At 41.6% G+C, this 27039-nt stretch overlaps 2 protein-coding genes across 8 annotated transcripts in view; both read left to right on the top strand.

The window, feature by feature from the left end:
• LOC133543879 (heparan sulfate 2-O-sulfotransferase 1-like) overlaps positions 1-23192 on the top strand; it is a 130757-nt gene extending 107565 nt beyond the window's left edge. The window contains exons 7-11 of one of the 6 annotated variants that reach the window (XR_009804549.1): positions 3460-3533; positions 3591-3664; positions 3776-3850; positions 3909-3982; positions 23055-23192. The gene's annotated coding sequence lies outside the window, so the exon portion shown is untranslated. Of the gene's footprint in view, positions 1-3142; positions 3349-3459; positions 3665-3775; positions 3851-3908; positions 3983-23008 lie in introns of those variants that run through there. The other 5 variants (XR_009804548.1, XR_009804546.1, XR_009804547.1 and 2 more) reach the window with 5 other exon arrangements.
• Positions 23193-23520: 328 nt separating this feature from the next.
• The window catches only part of LOC133543880 (LIM domain transcription factor LMO4), a 91950-nt gene continuing 88431 nt past the window's right edge, over positions 23521-27039 (top strand). The window contains exon 1 of one of the 2 annotated variants that reach the window (XM_061888760.1): positions 23521-23811. The gene's annotated coding sequence lies outside the window, so the exon portion shown is untranslated. The other variant, XM_061888761.1, reaches the window with a different exon arrangement.

Here is a 27039-nt window from a genome sequence, read left to right as displayed (position 1 = left end):
CTTACAGATGTAGCGACCGACCGTAGTTACTGGCAGTGGTTTTCTGAAGCGTCCCTGAGCCAATGTGGTGATATCCTTTACACACTGATGTGGCCTTTTGATGCCTGAGGGATCCAAGGTGCGTAATATCGTGGCTTACGTGCAGTGATTTCTCCACATTCTCTGAACCTTTTGATGATATCACGGAGTGTAGATAGTGAAATCCCTAAATTCCTTGCAATAGCTGCTTGAGAAATGTTGTTCTTCAACAATTTGCTCAGGCATTTGTTGACAAAGTTGTGACCCTCGCCCCGTCCTGGAAGCTGCTTTTATAGCCAATCATGGCCCCCGCCTGTTCCCAAAAACTATTTGAAATGTGGACTGGTCAGACCACAGAACACTTTTCCAAGTTGCATCAGTCCATCTTAGATGAGCTCGGGCCATGCAAAGCGTTTCTGGGTGTTGTTGATAAATGGCTGTGGCTTTGCATAGTAGAGTTTAAACTTGCACTTGCAGATGTAGCGACCGACCGTAGTTACTGGCAGTGGTTTTCTGAAGCGTCCCTGAGCCCATGTGGTGATATCCTTTACACACTGATGTGGCCTTTTGATGCCTGGAGGATCCAAGGTGCGTAATTTCATGGCTTATGTGCAGTGATTTGTCCACATTCTCTGAACCTTTTGATGATATCACGGAGTGTAGATGGTGAAATCCCTAAATTCCTTGCAATAGCTGCTTGAGAAATGTTGTTCTTCAACAATTTGCTCAGGCATTCGTTGACAAAGTTGTGACCCTCGCCCCGTCCTGGAAGCTGCTTTTATAGCCAATCATGGCCCCCACCTGTTCCCAAAAACTATTTGAAATGTGGACTGGTCAGACCACAGAACACTTTTCCAAGTTGCATCAGTCCATCTTAGATGAGCTCGGGCCATGCAAAGCGTTTCTGGGTGTTGTTGATAAATGGCTGTGGCTTTGCGTAGTAGAGTTAAAACTTGCACTTGCAGATGTAGCGACCGACCGTAGTTACTGGCAGTGGTTTTCTGAAGCGTCCCTGAGCCCATGTGGTGATATCCTTTACACACTGATGTGGCCTGAGGGATCCAAGGTGCGTTATATCGTAGCTTACCTGCAGTGATTTCTCCACATTCTCTGAACCTTTTGATGATATCACGGAGTGTAGAAGGTGAAATCCCTAAATTCCTTGCAATAGCTGCTTGAGAAATGTTGTTCTTCAACAATTTGCTCAGGCATTTGTTGACAAAGTTGTGACCCTCGCCGCGTCCTGGAAGCTGTTTTTATAGCCAATCATGGCCCCCACCTGTTCCCAAAAACTATTTGAAATGTGGACTGGTCAGACCACAGAACACTTTTCCAAGTTGCATCGGTCCATCTTAGATGAGCTCGGGCCATGCAAAGCGTTTCTGGGTGTTGTTGATAAATGGCTGTGGCTTTGCGTAGTAGAGTTTAAACTTGCACTTGCAGATGTAGCGACCGACCGTAGTTACTGGCAGTGGTTTTCTGAAGCGTCCCTGAGCCCATGTGGTGATATCCTTTACACACTGATGTGGCCTGAGGGATCCAAGGTGCGTTATATCGTGGCTTACGTGCAGTGATTTCTCCACATTCTCTGAACCTTTTGATGATATCACGGAGTGTAGATAGTGAAATCCCTAAATTCTTTGCAGCATCTGGTTGAGAAATGTTCTTAAACAATTTGCTCAGGCATTTGTTGACAAAGTTGTGACCCCCGCCCCGTCCTGGAAACTGCTTTTATAGCCAATCATGGCCCCCACCTGTTCCCAATTAGCCTGTTCACCTGTGGGATGTTCCAAATAAGTGTTTGATGAGCATTCGTCAACTTTCTCTGTCTTTTTTGCCATTTGTGCCAGCTTTTGAAACATGTCACAGGCATCCCATTCCAAATGAGCTAATATTTGCAAAAACTAACAAGCATTACCAGTTCCAACATGAAATATTTTGTCTTTGCAGTCAATTTAATTGAATATAAGTTGAAAAGGATTTGCAAATCATTGTATTCTCTTTTTATTTAGCATTTACACAACGGGACATTTTCACTAGTTTTGGGGGTTTTGTGAAAGGAGTTCCTGTAGAACTGAATCTGCCTGGCTGGTCTTCGGTTGAAGGTACCTTATGTAAAAATAAAGTTCCTAGAAGTAATATTTCTGCTTGTTGACGCCAACTTTGGACTTGTTCCTAACTGCTATTTGGGCGGTGAGAAAGTGAAAGTGAAACCACCTGCATGGCGGCTAATAAAGGTGTCACACATGAATGAAGGCGGGTGGTGTTAGAGGGGAGGTGGGGGTGGACTAACACAGATGTCCACATATCGTGTGAACTCCTCATTTCGCCGAGATTAGCCGCCCAGACTTTCCCGCCTCGTCTTCATAAATTGATTTTTTTTTCTCCCTCTCTCCCTGAAAGACACATTAAATTGCGTGCCAAATACAAAGAACAAGTGTGTGTGTCCATGTTCCACCCTTTGTTGCAACCCCCCTTTCTTTTTGTCCATTTCCTGGTGTGTGTCACATCTTAGTGATCCAGAGTGTTCAAACTTAAATTAAGATGTGTGGCCAAGATAAACAGTTAAAAGCGGTTGCCGTGGCGACGACTCACGGTGATTGCATTATAATCCCCCAGCAATCAACTCTCAATGAAACGAGGATGATAAGGCGGCTATTTTCCTCCTTCCCCGTGTGCGTATATAGCGTGTGCGCGCCTGCACGCCGACGTGCCTTCTTTTTCCTCCGCTCGCCGTGGATTTTAATCAGACTTTTTTGGGGGACAAACACGGCGGCGATGTGGGCGGAATGAGACGGCCGCGTCACCTTTGGACCCGATGTGGTACCCGTGGTGTCCCCAAGCCTATATTTTGGCACCGGTACCGGCACCAGAATGTTTTTCGATCATTTTCAATACTTTACTAAATAAAGAGGACCACAAAAAATGTCTTAATTGTAACAAAAAATGTTAGTGTACATGAAACATATGTTTATTAATGTAATTTAGTCCTTGAATAAAATGTTGAACATCCTAGACAACTTTTCTTTTAGTAGTAAGTAAACAAACAAAGTCTGCTGACATATGCAGTGACATATTGTGTCAAATTTCTGCATAAAAGTGATAATATATCATATTTTTACAGGTGTGGAGGGGGAAGTGGTCTGTGGGCCTGCGGCGAAGCGGGGTGTGTAAGGACCCGCCTCGAAGCCAGCGACAGGTGAGTGGATTGCCCAGCTGGGACTGTTATCTCATCACCTGTCGCCTTTATTAGCAGCAGCCGGGCTGAGACATGTTGTTGGAGTTGGAGGCAGAGAGAGAGAGCATGAAAAGAGAACTTGTCTTTTAGTAGTAAGTAAACAAACAAAGAGTCCTAATTAGTCTGCCGACATATGCAGTAGCATATTGTCGAAATTCTGCAAAAAGTGATAATATATCATATTTTGTATGATATTTTTACAGGTGTGGAGGGGGAGTGGTCTGTGGGCCTGCGGCGGAGCGGGGTGTGTAAGGACCGGCCTCGAAGCCAGCGACAGGTGAGTGGATTGCCCAGCTGGGACTGTTATCTCATCACCTGTCGCCTTTATTAGCAGCAGCCGGGCTGAGACAGGTTGTTGGAGTTGGAGGCAGAGAGAGAGAGCATGAAAAGAGAACTTGTCTTTTAGTAGTAAGTAAACAAACAAAGAGTCCTAATTAGTCTGCCGACATATGCAGTAGCATATTGTCGAAATTCTGCAAAAAGTGATAATATATCATATTTTGTATGATATTTTTACAGGTGTGGAGGGGGGCGTGTTCTGCGGGCCTGCGGCGGAGCGGGGTGTGTAAGGACCGGCCTCGAAGCCAGCGACAGGTGAGTGGATTGCCCAGCTAGGACTGGTTATCTCATCACCTGTTGCCTTTATTAGCAGCAGCCGGACTGAGACACGTTGTTGGAGTTGGAGGCAGAGAGAGAGAGCATGAAAAGAGAACTTGTCTTTTAGTAGTAAGTAAACAAACAAAGACTCCTAATTATTCTGCTGATGTATTCAGTAACTTTGTGTCAAATTTCAGCATAAAAGTGCTAATATTTCGCAGTTTTTATTTTTTATTTTTGTTGCATTTTATTTAATTGTAAAAGATGGAGGAGGTGTATGTTCATATGTTGTTAATATTCAGTGTTTTATTGTTCATAGCTAATATTTTAAATCCAACTTTAAGCGCGTTTTCCCGAATCCTTGAAATTTCGGAAAACAGGGAATTTTTCCAGTTAAAAAAAGGTTTGTTTTTTGTCCTGATTAAGAAGAATGTTTTGATGGTAGAACTGATGAAGTGGGTTGAAAAATGTGAAAGGGGTCGTCGCCAGAAAAAAAAGCATCAAAAAAAGGGTTTGAAAAAACAGGAATTTTGGAGGTTCCTGGAAATTTATTGAAGTTGGAAAATGATAGTTTGAATGTCCAGGATGAGTGAAATATGTTGAAGGTGGAATTGTTTGAATTGGATAAAAAAATGTGGGAATTGTGGTGGTTTGAAAAATGTCCCATTCATTTCAATGGGAATTTCATGGAAATTTGGTAATTTCGGGAAAAGCGGGAATTTTTGGTAAAATGCTAAATATTTACATTTTTTGGAATGAGTCAAAATGGTTGGTGTTGGAATTTTTCAAATCGGTCGAGAAATGTTGAAGTAGTAACATTTTCTAGTTGAGAAATGCTATTATGGAATTCTTGGAATCTGGGGAAAAACGGGAATTTTAAAAGTTTAAAAAAATGTTTTTTTGTTTTTTTTCCTGATTAAGAGGAATGTTTTGACGGTGAAACAAATAAAGTGGGTTAAAAGTGTGGAAGGAGTTGTCGGCAGAAAAAAAGGGTGGAAAAAAGGGTTAAAAAAAACGGGATTTCCGTAAATTACTGGAATTTTTTTGAAGTTGTTAAAATGAAAGTTTTAATGTCCAGGAAGAGTGGAATATGTTGAAGGTGGAATTGTTTGAATTGGTTAAAAAAGGTGGGAATTGTGGTGGTTTGAAAAATGTCCCATTCATTTCAATGGGAATTTCATGTAGTTTGGTAATTTCGGGAAGAGCGGGAATTTTTGGGAAAATGCTAAATATTAAATTTTTTGGGAACGAGTCAAAATGGTTGGTGTTGGAATTTTTGAAATCGGTCGAAAAATGTTGAAGTAGTAACATTTTCTAGTTGAGAAATGCTATTATGGAATTCTTGGAATCTGGGGAAAAACAGGAATTTTAAAAGTTAAAAAAAAAATTGTTGGTTTTTTTTTTTCTGATTAAGAGGAATGTTTTGACCGTGAAACAAATAAAGTGGGTTAAAAGTGTGGAAGGAGTAGTTGACAGAAAAAAAGCGTGGAAAAAAGGGTTAAAAAAAACGGGATTTCTGTAAATTACCGGAATTTTTTTAAAGTTGTAAAAATGACAGTTTTAATGTCCAGGATGTGTGGAATACATTGAAGGTGGAATGCTTTAATTAGGATAAAAAAATGTGGGAATTGTGGTAGTTTGAAAAATGTCTCATTTCATTCAATGTGAATTTCATGGAAATTTGGGAATTTCGGGAAAAGCGGGAATTTCTTTGAAAATGCTAAATATTTTGAATGTTGTGAATGAGTTCAGATGGTTGGTGTTAGAATGTTTCAAATCGGTCGAGAAATGTTGAAGTGGTAACATTTTCTAGTTGAGAAACGCTCTTGTGGAATTCTTCAAATTTCGTGAAAACCGGGAATTTTTCCTGTTCGAAAAACACCTTTGTTTTTTTATTCCTGATTTGGAGAAATGTTTTGAAAGTGGAACGGTTGACGTGGGTTGAAAAATGTGGTAGGAGTAGTCGACAGAAAACAGGGTGAAAAAAGGGTTTGAAAAAACGGGGATTCACGAAATTCCTGGAAAAAAATTTAAATTGGAAAAATGACAGTTTTAATGTCCAGGATGAGTGGAATATGTTGAAGGTGGAATGGTTTTAATAGGATAATAAATGTGGGAATTGTGGTAGTTTGAAAAATGTCCCATTCATTTCAATGGGAATTTCATGGAATTTTGGGAAAAGCAGGAATTTTTGGGAAAATTAAAAAAAAAAAATTATGTTGCGAATGAGTGTGAATTTTTAAATCGGTCGATAAATGTTGAAGTAGTAACATTTTCTAGTTGAGAAATGCTATTATGGAATTCTTGGAATTCCGGGAATTTTTGGGAATTTTTCCAGTTCAAAAAACAACTTTGTTTATTGTCCTGATTAAGAGGAATGTTTTGACAGTGGAACAGTTAAAGCGGGTTGAAAAATGTGGAAGAAGTAGTCAACAGAAAAAAAGGGTTAAAACAGGGGTTGTAAAAAAACGGGAATTCTGGAAATTCATAGAATTTTTGGGAAGTTGTAAAAATGACAGTTTGAATGTTCAGGATGAGTGGAATATTTTGAAGGCAGATTGGTTTGAATTGGATTTAAAAATGTGGGAATTGTGGTAGTTTGAAAAATGTGCTATTTTATTCAATGGGAATTTCATGGAAATTTGGGAAATTCGGGAAAAGCGAGAATTTTTGGGAAAATGCTAAATATTTTGAATATTGTAAATGAGTAAAATGGTTGGTTTTGAAATATTTCAAATCTGTCGAGAAATGTTGAAGTAGTAACATTTTCTAGTTGAGAAATGCTATCATGGAATTCTTGGAATTTCGGGAAAAACGGGAATTTTTCCAGTTTAAAAAACAGCTTTGTTTTTTGTCCTGATTAAGAAGAATGTTTTGACGGTAGAACGGTTGAAGTGGGTTGAAAAATGTGGAAGGAGTAGTCAACTGAATAAAAGGGTGAAAAAAGGGTTTGAAAAAACACGAAATCTGGAAATTCCCGGATTTTTATGGAAGTTGTAAAAATGATAGTTTGAATTTCCAGGATGAGTGGAATATTTTGAAGTTGGAATGGTTTGAATTGGATAAAAAATGTGGGAATTGTGGTAGTTTGAAAAATGTCCCATTTATTTCAATGGGAATTTCATGGAAATTTGGGAATTTCGGGAAAAGCGGGAATTTTTTTGAAAATGATAAATATTTTGAATGTTGTAAATGAGTAAAATGGTTGGTTTTGGAATTTTTCAAATCTGTCGAGAAATGTTGAAGTAGTAACATTTTTCTAGTTGAGAAATGCTATCATGGAATTCTTGGAAGTTCGGGAAAACAGGGAATTTTTCCGGTTTAAATAAAAAATCTTTGTTTTTCGTCTTGATTAAGAGGAATGTTTTGACAGAGGAACTGAAAAAGTGGGTTAAAAAATGTGAATAGTGAATAGTCGATAGAAAAAAGGGTTTGAAAAACGTGGATTATGGAATTTTTTGGAAAATGTAAAAATGATAGTTTGAACTTTTCAGGATGAGTGGAATATGTTGGAGGTGCTTTGGTTTGAATAGGTTGAAAAATGTGGAAATGGTGGAAGTTCAAAAACGGCCGATTCATTTTAAATGTGAAAAATGGCCCGGAAAACCTGGAATTCTGGGAAATCTGGGAATTTTTGGGGAATTTGTCAAGGGAAAGCCATGTTGTAGTGGCCGGGTGACAACCACTACAACTCCATCCATCCATTTTCTACCGCTTATTACCTTTTGGTGTGCGGGGGACACTGGTGCCTATCTCAGCTACAATCGGGCGGAAGGCGGGTACACCCTGGACAAGTCGCCACCTCATCGCAGGGCTAACACAGATAGACAGACAACATTCACACACTAGGGACCATTTAGTGTTGCCAATCAACCTATCCCCAGGTGCATGTCTTTGGAGGTGGGAGGGGCCTATCCCCAGGTGCATGTCTTTGGAGGTGGGAGGGGCCTATCCTCAGGTGCATGTCTTTGGAGGTGGGAGGGGCCTATCTCTAGGTGCATGTTTTTGGAAATGGGAAGGGCCTATCCCCAGGTGCATGTCTTTGGAGGTGGGAGGGGTCTATCCCTAGGTGCATTCTTTGGAGGTGGGAGGGGCCTATCCCCAGGTGCATTCTTTGGAGGTGGGAGGGGCCTATCCCCAGGTGCATGTTTTTGGAGGTGGGAGGGGCCTATCCCCTGGTGCATTCTTTGGAGGTGGGAGGGGCCTATCCCCAGGTGCATGTTTTTGGAGGTGGGAGGGGTCTATCCCCAGGTGCATGTTTTTGGAAGTGGGAGGGGCCTATCCCCAGGTGCATGTCTTTGGAGGTGGAAGGGGTCTATCCCCAGGTGCATGTTTTTGGATGTGGGAGGGGCCTATCCCCAGTTGCATTCTTTGGAGGTGGGAGGGGCCTATAACCCAGGTGCATTCTTTGGAGGTGGGAGGGGCCTATCCCCAGTTGCATTCTTTGGAGGTGGGAGGGGCCTATCCCCTGGTGCATTCTTTGGAGGTGGGAGGGGCCTATCCCGAGGTGCATGTTTTTGGAGGTGGGAGGGGCCTATCTCCGGGTGCATGTCTTTGGAGGTGGGAGGGGCCTATCCCCAGGTGCATGTTTTTGGAGGTGGGATGGGCTCATCCCGAGGTGCATGTTTTTGGAGGTGGGAGGGGCCTATCTCCAGGTGCATTCTTTGGAGGTGGGAGGGGCCTATCTCCGGGTGCATGTCCTTGGAGGTGGGAGGGGACTAACCCCAGGTGCATGTCTTTGTAGGTGGGAGGGGCCTATCCCCAGTTGCATTCTTTGGAGGTGGGAGGGGCCTATCCCCTGGTACATTCTTTGGAGGTGGGAGGGGCCTATCCCCTGGTGCATTCCTTGGAGGTGGGAGGGGCCTATCTCCGGGTGCATGTTTTGGAGGTGGGAGGGGCCTATCCCCAGGTGCATGTTTTGGAGGTGGGAGGGGCCTATCCCCTGGTGCATTCTTTGGAGGTGGGAGGGGCCTATCTCCAGGTGCATGTTTTTGGAAATGGGAAGGGCCTATCCTCAGGTGCATGACTTTGGAGGTGGGAGGGGTCTATCCCTAGGTGCATGTTTTTGGAGGTGGCAGGGGCCTATCCCCAGGTGCATTCTTTGGAAGTGGGAGGGGCCTATCCCCAGTTGCATTCTTTGGAGGTGGGAGGGGCCTATCCCCTGGTGCATTCTTTGGAGGTGGGAGGGGCCTATCCCCAGGTGCATGTTTTTGGAGGTGGGAGGGGCCAATCCCCAGGTGCATGTCTTTGGAGGTGGGAGGGGCCTAACCCCAGGTGCATGACTTTGGAGGTGGGAGGGGTCTATCCCTAGGTGCATGTTTTTGGAGGTGGCAGGGGCCTATCCCCAGGTGCATTCTTTGGAAGTGGGAGGGGCCTATCCCCAGTTGCATTCTTTGGAGGTGGGAGGGGCCTATCCCCTGGTGCATTCTTTGGAGGTGGGAGGGGCCTATCCCCAGGTGCATGTTTTTGGAGGTGGGAGGGGCCAATCCCCAGGTGCATGTCTTTGGAGGTGGGAGGGGCCTAACCCCAGGTGCATGTCTTTGGAGGTGGGAGGGGCCTAACCCCAGGTGCATGTCTTTGGAGGTGGGAGGAAGCCGGAGTACCTGGAGGGAACCCACGCAGTCACGGGGAGAACATGCAAACTCCACACAGAATGTTGAGGGGATTTGTCAAAGGATTCTCGAATAGATTGAAGACTTTGAAGTTGTAAAGGTTTGAATCGGGTGAAAAATGTGCAAGGTGGAGCGCGACAAAATCTGTAGAAGAAGAAGAATAAATATTAGAATTTTGGCAAATGTTTCGGAGCATTCACACAATTAATGGAACGTCCTTTTCTCCGACATGTCTGCAGATTGGAAAGCAAACCAAACAAGTCTTTGTCTCTGTTGTCCCGAAGGAACAATCCCACAAACGTCTTTTAAAAGCGCGTCCGTTCCAGGTTCGAGTCCGCGGGCGCCGCAGCAAAGTTGGGCGGGCGTCCGAGAGCCTGTTGCTGCGAATAAATAAATAAATAAATAAAAAAGCGTCAGTCATTTAGTAAAGTGAGCTGGGAGACAAATGAAATATGCAGTCAATTATGGCGAGGCTTGTAAGGAGCTAATAAAGCCGAGGTCCCGACAAGACAGCCGACCCTAATGGATCCCAACTCATTTGCCCTGACTGATGGATTCCCCGCTCCTGCTCCTGCTCGCGCCGCCTTGAATAATTATGACATTTATCAGCGGGCATCGCCACTCATTAAGGATTCACGACATTTCATTAAGGTGATGTTGTTAGAGGCTGCCCTGTTTGTGTTTGTACGGCCGCGCGCGCCGGGACTCTGGAATAGTGCGTAGAATTAATTATCCCACAATTAAAGCACTTAAAGGGGGGCTACCGGGCTCCTCTGTCATTTACCGCCGCAATCCCATTACTTGGCCTCCATTGCCGGAATGTTCCCTGCACTTTCATTACCGTCAAGGGCTTCTGGCGCCTTTGACGACCGCGCTCGGATCCATCACCTAGCGACGTTTCATTTGTGTGGGAATGTCACCACCGCCTCGTCTCAAACTGTTGCTTTTTCGGACGGGGGGAAAATGGAAAGTCCGAAGGGTTTTAGGGATGTCTCTGGTCCGGAAAGGTGTTTTTGGTACTTTCAAAGGTTGAGAACAACTTATTGATAAGCAATATGGAGGACAGAAAGTCTTTATGGGTGTCCCCAGGGCTTTAAATCAATGGCTACTGGACTGTTCTGATTGTCTTAGAAGGACTACAGCTGTCCCATGTAAGGCTTTGTTTTTGGAAAGTAGGAAAATGAAAAGTCCAAGGGGGTTTTAGGGATTTCTCTAATCTGGAAAAGTTTTTTTGGTACTTTCAAAGGTTGCGAACAACTTATTGATAAGCAATATGGAGGACAGAAAGTCTTTAAGGGTGTCCTAAGGGCTTTGAATCAATGGCAATTGGACTGTCTTATATGAGGCTTTTTTTTTTGGACAAGCGGAAAATTAAAAGTCCAAGGGAGTTCCACGGACGTTTCTAGTCCGGAAAAGTGTTTTGGTACTATCAAAGGTTGATAACAACTTATTGATACAAAATATGGAGGACAGACAGTCTTTATGAGTGTCCTTGGGGCTTTGAATCAATGGCGACTGGACTGTCTTTTCTATGGCCTTGTTTTTGGACGGGAGGAAAATGAAAGGTCCAAGGGAGTTCCACGGACGTCTCTGGTCCGGAAGGGTATTTTTGGTACTTTCAAAGGTTGTGAAAAACTTATTGATAAGCAATATGGAGGACAGAAAGTCTTTACGGGTGTCCTCAGGGCTTTGAATCAATGGCAACTGGACTGTCTTATCTAAGGCTTTCTTTTTGGATGGCAGGAAAATGAAAAGTCAAGGGGGTTTTAGGGATGTCTCTAGTCCAGAAAGGTGTTTTTGGTACTTTCAAAGGTTGTGAACAACCTATTGATAAGCCACATGGATGACAGAAAGTCTTGATGGTGTCCTCGGAGTTTTGAATCAATGGCAACTGGACTGTCTTATCTAAGGCCTTGTTTTTGGACAGTAGGAAAATTAAAAGTCCAAGGGGGTAATAGAGACGTCTCTAGTGCAGAAAGGTGTTTTTGGTACTATCAAAGGTGGAGAAGAAACTTATTGATAAGAAATATGGAGGACAGAAAGTGTTTATGGGTGTCCTCAGGACTTTGAATCAATGGCAACTGGACTGTCTTATCTAAGGCTTTCTTTTTGGATGGCAGGAAAATGAAAAGTCAAGGGGGTTTTAGGGATGTCTCTAGTCCAGAAAGGTGTTTTTGGTACTTTCAAAGGTTGTGAACAACCTATTGATAAGCCATATGGATGACAGAAAGTCTTGATGGTGTCCTCGGAGTTTTGAATCAATGGCAACTGGACTGTCTTATCTAAGGCCTTGTTTTTGGACAGTAGGAAAATTAAAAGTCCAAGGGGGTAATAGAGACGTCTCTAGTGCAGAAAGGTGTTTTTGGTACTATCAAAGGTGGAGAAGAAACTTATTGATAAGAAATATGGAGGACAGAAAGTGTTTATGGGTGTCCTCAGGACTTTGAATCCCTGGCAACTGGACTGTTTTGATTGTTTTAGAAGGACTAGAGCTGTCCTATCTAAGGCTATGTTTGCTGACAGGAGGATAATAAAAAGTCCAAGAGATTTTTAGGCACGTCTCTGGTTCAGAAAGGTGTTTTTGGTACTATAAAAAGGTTGAGAACAACCTATTGATAAGAAGGACAGACAGTCTTTAAAGATGTCCTCAGGGCTTTGAACCAATTGACCTAAGGCCTTGTTTTTGGATGCGAGGAAAATGAAAAGTCCAAGGGGATTCTAGGGACGTCATTGGTCCGGAAAGGTGGGTTTGGTACTTTCAAAGGTTGTGACCAACTTATTGATAAGCGATATGGAGGACAGAAAGTCTTTATGGGTGTCCTCAGAGTTTTGAATCAATGGCAACTGGACTGTCTTATCAAAGGCCTTGTTTTTGGACGGGGGGAAAATGAAATGTCCAAGGGAGTTCTAGAGACATCGCTGGTCCGGAAAGGTCTTTTTCGTACTTTCAAATGTTTTGAACAATCCCTGGCAACTGGACTGTTCTGATTGTCTTAGAAGGACTACAGCTGTCCTATGGAAGGCTTTGTTTTCGGACAGTAGGAAAATTAAAAGTCCAAGGGGGTAATAGAGACGTCTCTAGTGCGGAAAGGTGTTTTTGGTACTATCAAAGGTGGAGAAGAAACTTATTGATAAGAAATATGGAGGACAGAAAGTCTTTATGGGTGTCCTCAGGACTTTGAATCCCTGGCAACTGGACTGTTTTGATTGTTTTAGAAGGACTAGAGTTGTCCTATCTAAGGCTATGTTTGCTGACAGGAGGATAATAAAAAGTCCAAGAGATTTTTAGGCACGTCTCTGGTCCAGAAAGGTGTTTTTGGTACTATAAAAAGGTTGAGAACAACCTATTGATAAGAAGGACAGACAGTCTTTAAGTGTGTCCTCAGGGCTTTGAACCAATTGACCTTGTTTTTGGATGCGAGGAAAATTAAAAGTCCAAGGGGATTCTAGGGACGTCATTGGTCTGGAAATGTGGGTTTGGTACTTTCAAAGGTTGTGACCAACTTATTGATAAGCGATATGGAGGACAGAAAGTCTTTATGGGTGTCCCCAGGGCTTTGAATCAATGGCAACTGGACTGTCTTATCTAAGGCCTTGTTTTTGGACGGGAGGAAAATGAAAAGTCCAAGGGAGTTCTAGAGACATCGCTGGTCAGGAAAGATGTTTTTCGTACTTTCAAATGTTGTGAACAACCTATTGATAGACAATATGGATGACAGAAAGTTTTTATGGTGTTCTCAGGGCTTTGAATTGATGCAAACTGGACTGTTCTAATTGTCTTACAAGGACTGGAGCGGTCCTATATATGGCTAAGTTCTAGGAAAGAGTAAAATGAAAAGTCCAAGGGGATCCTAGGGACCTCTCCGGTCCAGAAAGGTGTTTTAGGTACTTTCAAAGGTTGTGAACAACTTATTGATAGACAATATGGAGGACAGAAAGTCTTTATGGGTGTCCTCAGGGATTTGAATCAATGGCAACTGGACTGTTCTGATTGTCTTGGAAGGACTACAGCTGTCCTATGTAAGACTTTGTTTTTGGAAAGTAGGAAAATGAAAAGTCCAACGGTGTTTAAGGGATGTCTCTAATCTGGAAAAGTTTTTTTGGTACTATCAAAGGTTGCGAACAACTTATTGATAAGCAATATGGAGGACAGAAACTCTTAAAGGGTGTCCTCAGGACTTTGAATCAATGGCAACTGGACTGTCTTATCTAAAACCTTGTATTTGGACAGGAGGAAAATGAGAGGTCCAAGGGAGTTCCACGGACGTCTCTGGTCCGGAATGGTGTTTTTGGTACTTTCAAAGGTTGTGAAAAACTTATTGATAAGCAATATGGCGGACAGAAAGTCCTTATGGGTGTCCTCAGGACTTTGAATCAATGGCTACTGGACTGTTCTGATTGTCTTAGAAGGACTACAGCTGTCCTGTGTATGGTTTTGTTTTCGGACAGTAGGAAAATTAAAAGTCCAAGGTGGTTTTAGGGATGTCTCTAGTCCGGAAAGGTGTTTTTGGTACTATCAAAGGTTGAGAACAATTTATTGATAAAAAATATGGAGGATAGACAGTCTTTATGGGTGTCCTTAGGGCTTTGAATCAATGGCGACTGGACTGTCTTTTCTAAGGCCTTGTTTTTGGACGGGAGGAAAATGAAAAGTCCAAGGGAGTTCCGGGGACGTCTCTGGTCCGGAAAGGTATTTTTGGTACTTTCAAAGGTTGTGAAAAACGTATTGATAAGCAATATGGAGGACAGAAAGTCTTTACGGGTGTTCTCAGGACTTTGAATCAATGGCAACTGGACTGTCTTATCTAAGGCTTTCTTTTTGGATGGCAGGAAAATGAAAAGTCCAAGGGGGTTTTAGGGATGTCTCTAGTCCAGAAAGGTGTTTTTGGTACTTTCAAAGGCTGTGAACAACTTATTGATAAGCCACATGGATGACAGAAAGTCTTGATGGTGTCCTCGGAGTTTTGAATCAATGGCAACTGGACTGTCTTATTTGAGGCCTTGTTTTTGGACGGGAGGAAAAATAAAAGTCCAAGGGAGTTCTAAAGACATCGCTGGTCCGGAAAGGTATTTTTCGTACTTTCGAATGTTGTGAATAACTTATTGATTAGCAATATGGAGGACAGAAAGTCTGTATGGGTGTCCTCAGGGCTTTGAATCAATGGCAACAGGACTGTTCTGATTGTCTTAGAAAGATTACAGCTGTCCTATCTAAGGCTTTGTTTTCGGACGGTAGGAAAATTAAAAGTCCATGGGGGTTTTAGGGATGTCTCTAGTCCAGAAAGGGGTTTTTTGTACTATCACAGGTTGAGAACAACTTACTGATAAGAAATATGGAAGGCAGCAAGTCTTTATGGGTGTCCTCAGGACTTTGAATCAATGGCAACAGGACTGTTCTGATTGTCTTAGAAAGACTACAGCTGTCCTATCTAAGGCTTTGTTTTCGGACGGTAGGAAAATTAAAAGTCCATGGGGGTTTTAGGGATGTCTCTAGTCCAGAAAGGGGTTTTTTGTACTATCACAGGTTGAGAACAACTTACTGATAAGAAATATGGAAGGCAGCAAGTCTTTATGGGTGTCCTCAGGACTTTGAATCAATGGCAACAGGACTGTTCTGATTGTCTTAGAAAGACTACAGCTGTCCTATCTAAGGCTTTGTTTTCGGGCACGTCCGACCGGTAGGAGGCCACGGGCAAGACCCAGGACACGTTGGGAAGACTATGTCTCCCGGCTGGCCTGGGAACACCTCGGGAGAGGCAGGGGAGAGGAGAGTCTGGGTTTTCCTGCTTAGGCTGCTGCCCCCGCAACCCGACCTCGGATAAGCGGAAGGAGATTAATGGATGAATGGATGAGAGATGGTGCTCCTCTTTCCACAGAGGAAAGCTGTAGCTCTGACAGCGTGACAATGGTCTTGGTCACCTCCTTGACTTGGGTCCTTGTCAGTTTAGAAGAGTCCTGGTGGTTCCAAACTGATGAAGGCCACTGTGCTCATTTGGACTTTCAAGGCAGCAGATATTTTTCTGTACTTTCCCAAGATTTGGGTTCACCTTGGAGACCTGCTGTGGATCTGGGTACGGCCTGGCGTGAGATTTACACCTTCTCCCCCGGATTTTCAAGGGCCGGCGAGAGCTCACCGGACGTCGCCGCAACCGCGACGCTTTCCAGGGCACGGGCCCCTCGCTCGGGACGAACCCATTCCAGGGCGCCCTGCCCTTCACACAGAAAAGAGAACTCTCCCCGCATGCTCATGATGGGGTGTTTTGTGTCGAATTTTGAGGACAAAAATGAATGAATTCCATTTTTGGACGAGGCTGTAACGTAACAAAACGTGAAGCGCCATGAGTACACAAAAAAGTTGGCGTCCTGGATGATGTGAAGAAAGCAAACAGTCTGTCGTGCGTCCGTCCTTTCCCACGGGACCCGGCGTCCTTTTGAAGGCGGCGAGACCGCCCCCTGCGGGGAGCATCAACATGACCACGCCGCCATATTGTTTGCTGGGCCTTTTCATCTGCGGCTTGCAAAGTGCCACATGACTGAAAAAGATCTCAGTGGAGAAAGGAGATGATCAATTTTCCTGCAGGGAAGACCCCGCCCCCTCCCAAACTCGCCTCCCTCGCCGCAACTCGGCGTCATTATTTAGCGGAAAAAAAAAGCGACGCGGAAAGAGGAGTAATTTCTCCGGCTGAAAAGCTGATTAAAACAAGCCGGGAACAAACAAAGCGTCTCCTGCGAGCTTTTCAAACTCAGCCCCTAATTTCCCTCTGTTTTAATCATGGAAATCAATTAATCATCGCGTGGCGGCAAAGATATTCCGCAGCGTCTTCTGTGGGCTTTTTGTGCCTTTGCAGCCCGGCGAGAGCGTCAGGAGTCAGGAGAGCGGCGGGCTCGCGTCGCCGTTTGCCAAAGGGGAAATCAGCTGCAGGAATAATAAAACAATTAAAGATGGTCTTTATACATCTGATGTCTTTGCGAGGCCGGCCGGGGGGCGTCTTCGTAATGAAGATGTTTTGTCATGTAAAACATCTCGGAAACCACTTTTTTCTAAGGGATGTCATTTATTAAAAAGTTAGCGTTTGTGGCCTTTTTTTTTTTTTGCACAAAAGTTGGATTTTTGGACGCTCTCCCTGACCCCCTGAGGGCACCACAGACTGGGAATGTTTTTTTAAAAGGTTTTAAAACCCTTTTTTTTTTTTTTGAAGGCTTTTTTTTTTTAGATATCTGCATGCTAGTTCCAGTTTTATTATCTTTTTGTTTCTATACACTGGAGCACTTTGAGGTTGTTTGCTCAAAGTCTATCAATCAATTAATTAATGTTTATTTAGATAGCTCTGAAACACCAGTGTCTCAAAGGGCTGCACAAGCCACAACAACATCCGCGGTACAGAGCCCACATAAGGGCAAGGAAAAACTCTGGGGGAGACCAAAAGCAATGGACATCGAGTGGGTCTAACATAATAATGTGAAAGTCCAGCCCATAGTGGATCTAACATAATAGTGTGAGTCCAGTCCATAGTTGATATAACATAATAGTGTGAGTCCAGTCCATAGTGGATCTAACATAATAGTGAGAGTCCAGTCCATAGTGGATCTAACATAATAGTGTGAGAGTCCAGTCCATAGCGGATCTAACAAAATGGTGTGAGAGTCCAGTCCATAGTGGATCTAACATAATAGTGTGAGAGTCCAGTCCATAGTGGATCCAACATAATAGTGTGAGAGTCCAGTCCATAGTGGATCTAACATAATAGTGTGAGAGTCCAGTCCATAGGGGATCTAACATAATAGTGAGAGTCCAGTCCATAGTGGATCTAACATAATAGTGAAAGACCAGTCCATAGTGTATCTAACAAAATGGTGTGAGAGTCCAGTCCATAGTGGATCTAACATAATAGTGTGAGAGTCCAGTCCATAGTGGATCTAACATAATAGTGTGAGAGTCCAGTCCATAGTGGATCTAACATAATAGTGAGAGTCCAGTCCTATTATTTTGTAGAGTGGCCGTGCCAGCAACTTGAGGGTTGCAGGTTCGATTCCCGCTTCCGCCATTCTAGTCACTGCCGTTGTGTCCTTGGGCAAGGCACTTTACCCACCTGCTCCCAGTGCCACCCACACTGGTTTAAATGTAACTTAGATATTGGGTTTCACTATGTAAAGCGCTTTGAGTCACTAGAGAAAAGCGCTATATAAATACAATTCACTTCACTTCAATTCACTTATGAGGGACAAACTTTTCTGTTTGAACATGTTCTATCTACACTTCTGTTAAAATGTAATGATCACTTATTTTTCTCTTCTTTTGATTCTTGACATTAGTTTTGGATGATACCACACATTTAGGTACTGATCCGATACCAAGTAGTTAGAGGATCATACATTGGTCATATTCAATGTCACCACGTCTGCATCTTTTGCGATGAGACAAGACAACACATATATTTGCCAGGACATTTTCAAGAAGGATATTTCAAGAGAAAGCACATCTTGTGAGACCATGAAATGGGGAAATGCTGGTTAATTCCACGCCAATCAAGCGACTACGAGCGTCGTCCAGTGGGTGCTACAAATTGTGAGTACAAATATTTCATGTTTAATGTGTTTTTCTGCCATTTTAATTTTGACAGTAGTAGGATATGTTTAAATTGCTGATGCGGGTTAATTGATTTTTAAATGCGTAAAAAAAACAAACAAAAAAACATTTTGTACACTGTTCAATAAGCAGTAAATGTGTCCTCTAGCAAAGGTCATGTGGTGACATCACTGATGCTATTAGGCCTAGGTGGGAAACACACGGCCCGCCTCTGCCTTCAGTGATGCTCTACTTACTCCGACTTCAATGACCACCTCTCAGACCATCATCAATGATGTCACCACTTGACCATAACTTGAGAAATACTACAAAGAAACACACTTGTGCTCTACTGGAAATTGAATCATCTTAATTGAATCATCTCAATTGAATCATCTTAATTGATTCATCTCAATTGAATCATCTTAGTTGAATCATCTTAATTGAATCATCTTAGTTGAATCATCTTAATTGAATCATCTTAATTGAATCATTTTAACTGAATCATCCCAATTGAATCATCTCAATTGAATCATCTTAATTGAATCATCTCAATTGAATCATCCCAAGTGAATCATCTCAATTGAATCATCTCAATTGAATCATCTTAGTTGAATCATCTCAATTGCATCATCTTAATTGAATCATTTTAACTGAATCGTCCCAAATGAATCATCTCAATTGAATCATCTTAATTGAATCATCTCAATTGAATCATCTCAATTGAATCATCTTAGTTGAATAATCTTAATTGAGTGATCTTAATTGTATCATCTGAATTGAATCATCTATATTTAATCATCTTAATTGAATCATCTTAATTGAATCATCTCTATTGAATCATCTCAATTGAATCATCTTAATTTAATCATCTCAATTGAATCATCTCAATTGAATCATCTCAATTGAATCATCTTAATTGAATCATCTTAATTGAATCATCTTAATTGAGTCATCATAATCGTATCATCTTAATTGAATCATCATAATTGAATCATCTTAATTGAATTATCACAATTGAATCATTTCAATTGAATCATATTAATTTAATCATCTCAATTGAATCATTTAACTGAATCATCTCAATTGAATCATCTCAATTGAATGATCTTAATTGAATCAACTCAAATAAATCATCTTAATTGAATGATCTTAATCGAATCATCTTAATTGAATCATCATAATCGAATCATCTTTATTGAATCATCTTAATTGAATCATCATAAATGAACCATCTTAATTGAATGATCTTAATCGAATCATCTTAATTGGATCATCATAATCAAATCATCTTAATTGAATCATCATAAATGAATCATCTTAATTGAATCATCTCAACTGAACCATCTTAACTGAATCATCTTAACTGAATTATCTTTATTGAATCATCTTAATTAAATCATCTTAATTGAATCATCTCAACTGAATCATCTCAATTGAATCATCTTAACTGAATCATCTCAATTGAATCATCTTTATTGAATCATCTCACTTGAGTCAACTCAATTGAATTATATAAATTGAATCATCTCAATTGAATCATCTTAATTGAATCATCTCAATTGAATTGTCTTAGTTGAATCATGTCAATTGAATCATCTCGATTGAATCATCTTAATTGAGTCATCTTAATTGAATCATCTCAATTGAATTATCTTAACTGAATCATCTCACTTGAGTCAAATTAATTGAATTATCTTAATTAAATCATCTCAATTGAATCATCTTAATTTAATCACCTTAATTGAATCATCTTAATTAAATCATCTCAATTGAATCATCTTATTTGAATCATCTCAATTGAGTCATCTTAATTGAATTATCTTAATTAAATCATCCGAATGGAATCACCTAAATTGAATCATCTTAATTGAATCAACTCAAATGAATCATCTTAATTGAATCATCTTAATTGTTCAACAGTGCACACAGCGGGCTATTCAACAATCAATAAACCTGCATAAGCAATTGAAACATGTCTTATGTGTGACTGTCTAAATGTAAATAATTGTAAGAAACTAAGGTTGTACCAATCATCGGAAAAATGTGGAAGGTAGAGCGCGCCAAAACCTGAAGAAGAAATTGAAAAAAAACATGAATGTTTGGAACACACACAACTAGATTGAGAAATGGAATTACGGAATTCCTGGAATTTTAGGGAAACAGGGAATTTTTCAAGTTGAAAAAACAACCTTGTTTTTTGTCCTGATTAAGAAGAATGTTTTGACGGTGGAACGGAAGAAGTGGGTTGAAAAATGTGGAAGGAGTAGTGGACAAAAAAAGGGTTAAAAAAAAAAAGGGTTTGAAAGAACGGGAATTCCTGGATTTTTTTTTTTTAACTTGGAAAAATTACAATTTTAATTGTTTGAATCGGTTGAAAAATGTGTAAGTTTTAAACATTTCCAATTCATGTTGAATGGGAAAAATGTCCTGGAAAACCTTGTATTCTGGGAATTTTTGGGAACTTGGAAAAATTATAGTTAGAATTTTCATGACGGTGGACTATGTTGAGGGTGGAATGATTTTAATCGGTTGAAAAATGTGAAAGTTTGAAAAATGTACAATTAATTTTTAATGGGAAAAATGTCCTGGAAAACCTAGAATTCTGGGATTTTTTTTTTTTTAACATGTAACAATTATAATTTCAATTTCCAGTATGGTGGAGTATGCTGAAGGTGGATTGGTTTGAATGGGTTAAAAATATGAAAGTTTGAAAAATGTCCAATTTATTTAGAATGGGAAAAATGTCCTGGAAAACCAGGAAATCAGGGAGGTTTTGAAATTTGTCAAGGGAAAGACCACAATTCCTGAATAGGCTGAACAGATTGAAGTTGGAATGCTTTGAATTGGTTGAAAAATGTGAAAGTTTGATAAATATTCAATTAATTTTGAATGGGGAAAATGTCCCAGAAAACCTGGAAATTTAGGGAATTTTTGGACTTAGCCAAGGGAAAGCCAATGATTCCCGAATAGGCTGAACAGTTTAAAGTTGGAATGCTTTGAATCAGTTGAAAAATGTGGAAGTTTGATAAATGTCCAATTCATTTTGAATGGGAAAAATGTCCCGGAAAACATGGAAATCAGGGAATTTTTGGACTTTGTCAAGGGAAAGCCAATGATTCCCGAATAGGCTGAACAGTTTAAAGTTGGAATGCTTTGAATCAGTTGAAAAATGTGGAAGTTTGATAAATGTCCAAATCATTTTGAATGGGGAAAATCCGGAAATCAGGGAATTTTTCAAGGTAAAGACCATGATTCCTGAATAGGCTGAACAAGGTAAAGACCATGATTCCTGAATAGGCTGAACAGTTTGAAGTTGGAATGGTTTGAATCGGTTGAAAAATGTGAAAGTTTGATTAAAGTCCTATTCATTTTGAATGGGGAAAACCTGGATATCAGGGAATTTTTGGACTTAGTCAAGGGAAAGCCCATGATTCCTGAATAGGCTGAATAGTTTAAAGTTGGAATGCTTGGAATCAGTTGAAAAATGTGAAAGTTTGATAAATGTCCAATTCATTTTGAATGGGAAAAATGTCCCGGAAAAAATGGAAATCAGGGAATTTTTGGACTTTGTCAAGGGAAAGCCCATGATTCCTGAATAGGCTGACCATTTTAAAGTTGGAATGCTTTGAATCAGTTGAAAAATGTGAAAGTTTGATAAATGTCCAAATCATTTTGAATGGGGAAAATCTGGAAATCAGGGAATTTTTGGAATTTTTCAAGGTAAAGAACATGATTCCCAAATAGGCTGAACAGTTTGAAGTTGGAATGGTTTGAATCGGTTGAAAAATGTGAAAGTTTGATTAATGTCCAAATCATTTTGAATGGGGAAAATGTCCCGGAAAACATGGAAATCAGGGAATTTTTTTAATTTGTCAAGGGAAAGCCCATGATTCCCGAATAGGCTGAACAGATTGAAGTTGGAATGCTTTGAATTGGTTGAAAAATGTGAAAGTTTGATAAATATTCAATTAATTTTGAATGGGGAAAATGTCCCAGAAAACCTGGAAATTTAGGGAATTTTTGGACTTAGTCAAGGGAAAGCCCATGATTCCCGAATAGGCTGAACAGTTTAAAGTTGGAATGATTTGAATCAGTAGAAAAATGTGAAAGTTTGATGAATGTCCAAATCATTTTGAATGGGGAAAATCTGGAAATCAGGGAATTTTTGGAATTTTTCAAGGTAAAGACCATGATTCCCGAATAGGCTGAACAGTTTGAAGTTGGAATGCTTTGAATCGGTTGAAAAATGTGAAAGTTTGATTAATGTCCAATTCATTTTGAATGGGAAAAATGTCCCGGAAAACATGGAAATCAGGGATTTTTTGGACTTTGTCAAGGGAAAGCCCATGATTCCCGAATAGGCTGAACATTTTAAAGTTGGAATGGTCTGAATCAGTAGAAAAATGTGAAAGTTTGATAAATGTCCAAATCATTTTGAATGGGGAAAATCTGGAAATCAGGGAATTTTTGGAATTTTTCAAGGTAAAGAACATGATTCCCGAATAGGCTGAACAGTTTGAAGTGGGAATGGTTTGAATCAGTTGAAAAATGTGAAAGTTTGATAAATGTCCAAATCATTTTGAATGGGGAAAATCTGGAAATCAGGGATTTTTTGGACTTTGTCAAGGGAAAGCCCATGATTCCCGAATAGGCTGAACAGATTAAAGTTGGAATGCTTTGAATCGGTTGAAAAATGTGAAAGTTTGATAAATGTCCAAATCATTTTGAATGGGGGAAATCCGGAAATCAGGGAATTTTTGGAATTTTTCAAGGTAAAGCCTGAACAGTTTGAAGTTGGAACATTTTGAATGGGGTGAAAAATGTGCAAGGTAGAGTTTGCCATGAATTTTATAGTGTAGAAAACATACGTACAAAAATATACATTTCCATTCCACCGGCGTTGTTATGAACTTCTGTTTTCTTCCATCAACTTGCATTTATTTTTTTTATTTTATTTTTGTCACTTATTTGCAGGATTTTTCTCTTCTTTTTTGGCATCATTTCTGTGCTGAAATCACAGACTTGCCGCGCGTGTCGTGGAAAGTGAGCTTCCTCATCTGGCTGCAGTTCCCCGCACGGCCGTGAGATGGCGCCACTCCCCGCCGACGAGACAACAGAGTGGGTAAACACGATTGTTCCGGAATGTCGGCTAATGAAAGGCAGGCGCGAAGTGAAGGCGGCATTGTGCGTGTTTCCATGGAGAAGGTAAATAAGGGCCAGACGATCCCATATAGGATGAACAAACGCGTCACGCCGCCTCAGTGTGGGACAACTTTGCGGGAGTTTGTGTTCACCAAATAGGCGGCGTTGACAATATTAATCAGACTATTGTTTTTCTTCTCAGCTTTTGTCCTCCTTTGCTGTGATTGGCCGCCTGGCCTTAATCCCGCCCCTCAGCACGCGGTGAGCGGATTGGCTGCGGACCCCGTGACGTCAACAGGCGAAAAAAGCATTTCTAGAGGCGCCCGCTTCTTGTCAGCGCCACACGAAGAAGGAGCGGCTCTCCGTCCCGCCAGACGCCGACTTTCCTCCGCCGCGGCGCCGCAGACGCTCCGTCGACCTCCCCCTTCCTCTCCGGCCAAGACGGCGCGGACCTTACGGCGACGCCGAGGACCTTCCAGCGTGTCTCGCCATGGACGCCGTGCGTGACCGCGGGCTGTAGGCGGCGGGAATATAACTCCACGTTTAAAACCACTTTGGTTTTAAACCTTTTTTTTTTTTTTTTTTGGAACTGTTTACCGACATTCTTACCACTCATTCACTCCTACTTGAAAAAGGTGAGTGTGAGGGCGGGGAACATAAAAGAAAAGAAAAAAGTATTTTGTGCTAACGTCACTTTTCAAGTATGCTTATTTAGTTGTTACTTTGTATCATGTTGTGGACATTTACCTGGCCGTGTAATCACCTGAGTGGAGTTAAAGGCAGCCCCTGAAACTTGACTATGGTGAGTGTTGTTTACTTTCAGGTCCCCTCCTTCATCCTCCTCCTCTTCCTCAGATCTAATCAGCTCTTAAAGGTAGCTGCAGCTTTGTCCCTAAGAGCCATCGCTAATGGTTTTAGTCAATGGACCCCCGTCCTTGTCCCCAGACCCAATTAGCCCACCTTTCAACAGAGATTTGGCTGCACGCCTCAGTCTTCCCCCACACCGAATTGGAAAGGATTACGAAAAAACAAACAAATACGTAACAGTACATTCAAATGTCATTTTTGGACCGGTTCCGGGTGTTAGACCTGGTACAGAACTCTGGTCCGCAACCAAAAATGTGAAACTAGACACTCGAGGTACGTTTGCACTCCAGTGTGTTTTTGTCATGCCGACTAGGATAGGGTAGACTTGATTTATCCTTCATTTATTAAAAAAGTACACAACATGAAAACAAAAGGGAAACCTCAAAAGTGGCGCCGCTTCCACATACAGCTACAAAGTAAAATGGAACGAAAATGAGCAGTAATAAGACATATTGCGTACATACCGTTGCATCATGCGTGGACAAACTAGACAAAAAAACGTTTCAATGCCCGCATACCGTATTTTTTTAACCGTAGGGCGCACCGGATTATAAGGCACACTGCCGATGAGCGGGTCTATTGTCACAAGAGACCATAACAGACCCGACAAAGAATCTCCATCCTAGGCTGCCCACTAGCCCGCGGGCCAAAATCCGGACAGTGCGGATGATCAAGAATCTGTCTAGTGTCGGCAACCCCTGCGAATCCCTGGAACTTTTTTCAAAAATGTATAGAAATGGGACGGAAAAATATAACTTGTTTTAAAATGGTTTCTGTAGGACAAAGATGACACAAACCTTCCTAATTGTTTAAAATGTTTGTGTTTATGCTTTACTGATGAGAATATTTGGCGACCGCCGTTTTGTCGTGCTAATTTCGGCGGTCCTTGAACTCGCCGTCGTTGTGTGGACTGTGACGCAAACGTTTTGTTTGCCTGTACTACTTTCTCCGACGCTGCCACAGAAAGACGCTCTTTATGCCACCCCTTTCTCATTTTGTCCACCAAACGTTCTATACTGTGCGTGAATGCACAAAGGTGAGCTTTGTTGATGTTATTGGCTCGTGTGGATTTCTAAACAGGCATATTTGGTCAGTGCATTAGTGCAAGTTAATCAATGCTAACAAGCTATTTAGACCAAAGATTGTCATAAATCCACTAGAAGGAACTTGGACACACACATCTACACCTTTGGCCATTCTAAGACCGTCAGTTCCAGGAGTTATCTCACCCTCTGAAAAGTTTCACTATTGTTTTCCCCCACCAACTGTCCTCGTGTTCAGACCCAATTAGCCCACCTTTCAACAGAGATTTGGCTGTACGCCTCAGTCTTCCCCCACACCGAATTGGAAAGGATTACGGAAAAAAAAAACACGTAACGGTACATTCAAATGTCATTTTTGGACCGGTTCCGGGTGTTAGACCAGGTACAGAACTCTGGTCCGCAACCAAAAATGTGAAACTAGACACTCGAGGTACGGTTTACACTCACGTGTCTTTTTGTCGAGCCGACTAGGATAGGGTAGACTTGATTTATCCCTCCATTTATTAAAATAGTACACAACATGAAAACAAAAGGGAAACCTCAAAAGTGGTGCCGCTTCCACATACAGCTACAAAGTAAAATGGAACGAAAATGAGCAATAATAAGGCATATTGCGTACATACCGTTGCATCATGCGTGGACAAACTGGACAAAAAAACGTTTCAATGCCCGCATACCGTATTTTGGACCGTAGGGCGCACCTGATTATAAGGCACACTGCCGATGAGTAGGTCTAGTAGGGTCTATTTTCACCAGAGATCATAACAGACCCGACAAAGAATCTCCATCCTAGGCTGCCCACTAGCCTGCGGGCCAATTTCCGGACAGTGCGGATGATCAAGAATCTGTCTAGTGTCGGCAACCCCTGTGAATCACTGGAACTTTTTTCAAAAATGTATAGAAATGGGACGGAAAAATTTAACTTGTTTTAAAATGGTTTCTGTAGGACAAATATGACACAAACCTTCCTAATTGTTTAAAATGTTTGTGTTTATGCTTCACTGATGAGAATATTTGGCGACCGCCGTTTTGTCGTGCTAATTTCGGCAGTCCTTGAACTCGCCGTCGTTGTGTGGACTGTGACGCAAACGTTTTGTTTGCCTGTACTACTTTCTCCGACGCTGCCACAGAAAGACGCTCTTTATGCCACTCCTTTCTCATTTTGTCCACCAAACGTTCTATACTGTGCGTGAATGCACAAAGGTGAGCTTTGTTGATGTTATTTGCTCGTGTGGATTTCCAAACAGGCATATTTGGTCAGTGCATTAGTGCAAGTTAATCAATGCTAACAAGCTATTTAGACCAAAGATTGTCATAAATCCACTAGAAGGAACTTGGACACACACCTTTGGCCATTCTAAGACCGTCAGTTCCAGGAGTTATCTCACCCTCTGAAAAGTTTCACTATTGTTTTCCCCCACCAACTGTCCTCGTGTTCAGACCCAATTAGCCCACCTTTCAACAGAGATTTGGCTGTACGCCTCAGTCTTCCCCCACACCGAATTGGAAAGGATTACGGGAAAAAAAAACACGTAACGGTACATTCAAATGTCATTTTTGGACCGGTTCCGGGTGTTAGACCTGGTACAGAACTCTGGTCCGCAACCAAAAATGTGAAACTAGACACTCGAGGTACGTTTGCACTCCAGTGTGTTTTTGTCATGCCGACTAGGATAGGGTAGACTTGATTTATCTTTCATTTATTAAAATAGTACACAACATGAAAACAAAAGGGAAACCTCAAAAGTGGCGCCGCTTCCACATACAGCTACAAAGTAAAATGGAACGAAAATGAGCAGTAATAAGACATATTGCGTACATACCGTTGCATCATGCGTGGACAAACTAGACAAAAAAACGTTTCAATGCCCGCATACCGTATTTTTTTAACCGTAGGGCGCACCGGATTATAAGGCACACTGCCGATGAGCGGGTCTATTGTCACAAGAGACC

This window comes from Nerophis ophidion, linkage group LG26, assembly GCF_033978795.1.
Source record: "Nerophis ophidion isolate RoL-2023_Sa linkage group LG26, RoL_Noph_v1.0, whole genome shotgun sequence".
NCBI classification, from domain to species: domain Eukaryota; kingdom Metazoa; phylum Chordata; class Actinopteri; order Syngnathiformes; family Syngnathidae; genus Nerophis; species Nerophis ophidion.
Note: the sequence above shows the minus strand (reverse complement) of the source record. Positions and strands in the feature narration are given on the sequence as shown.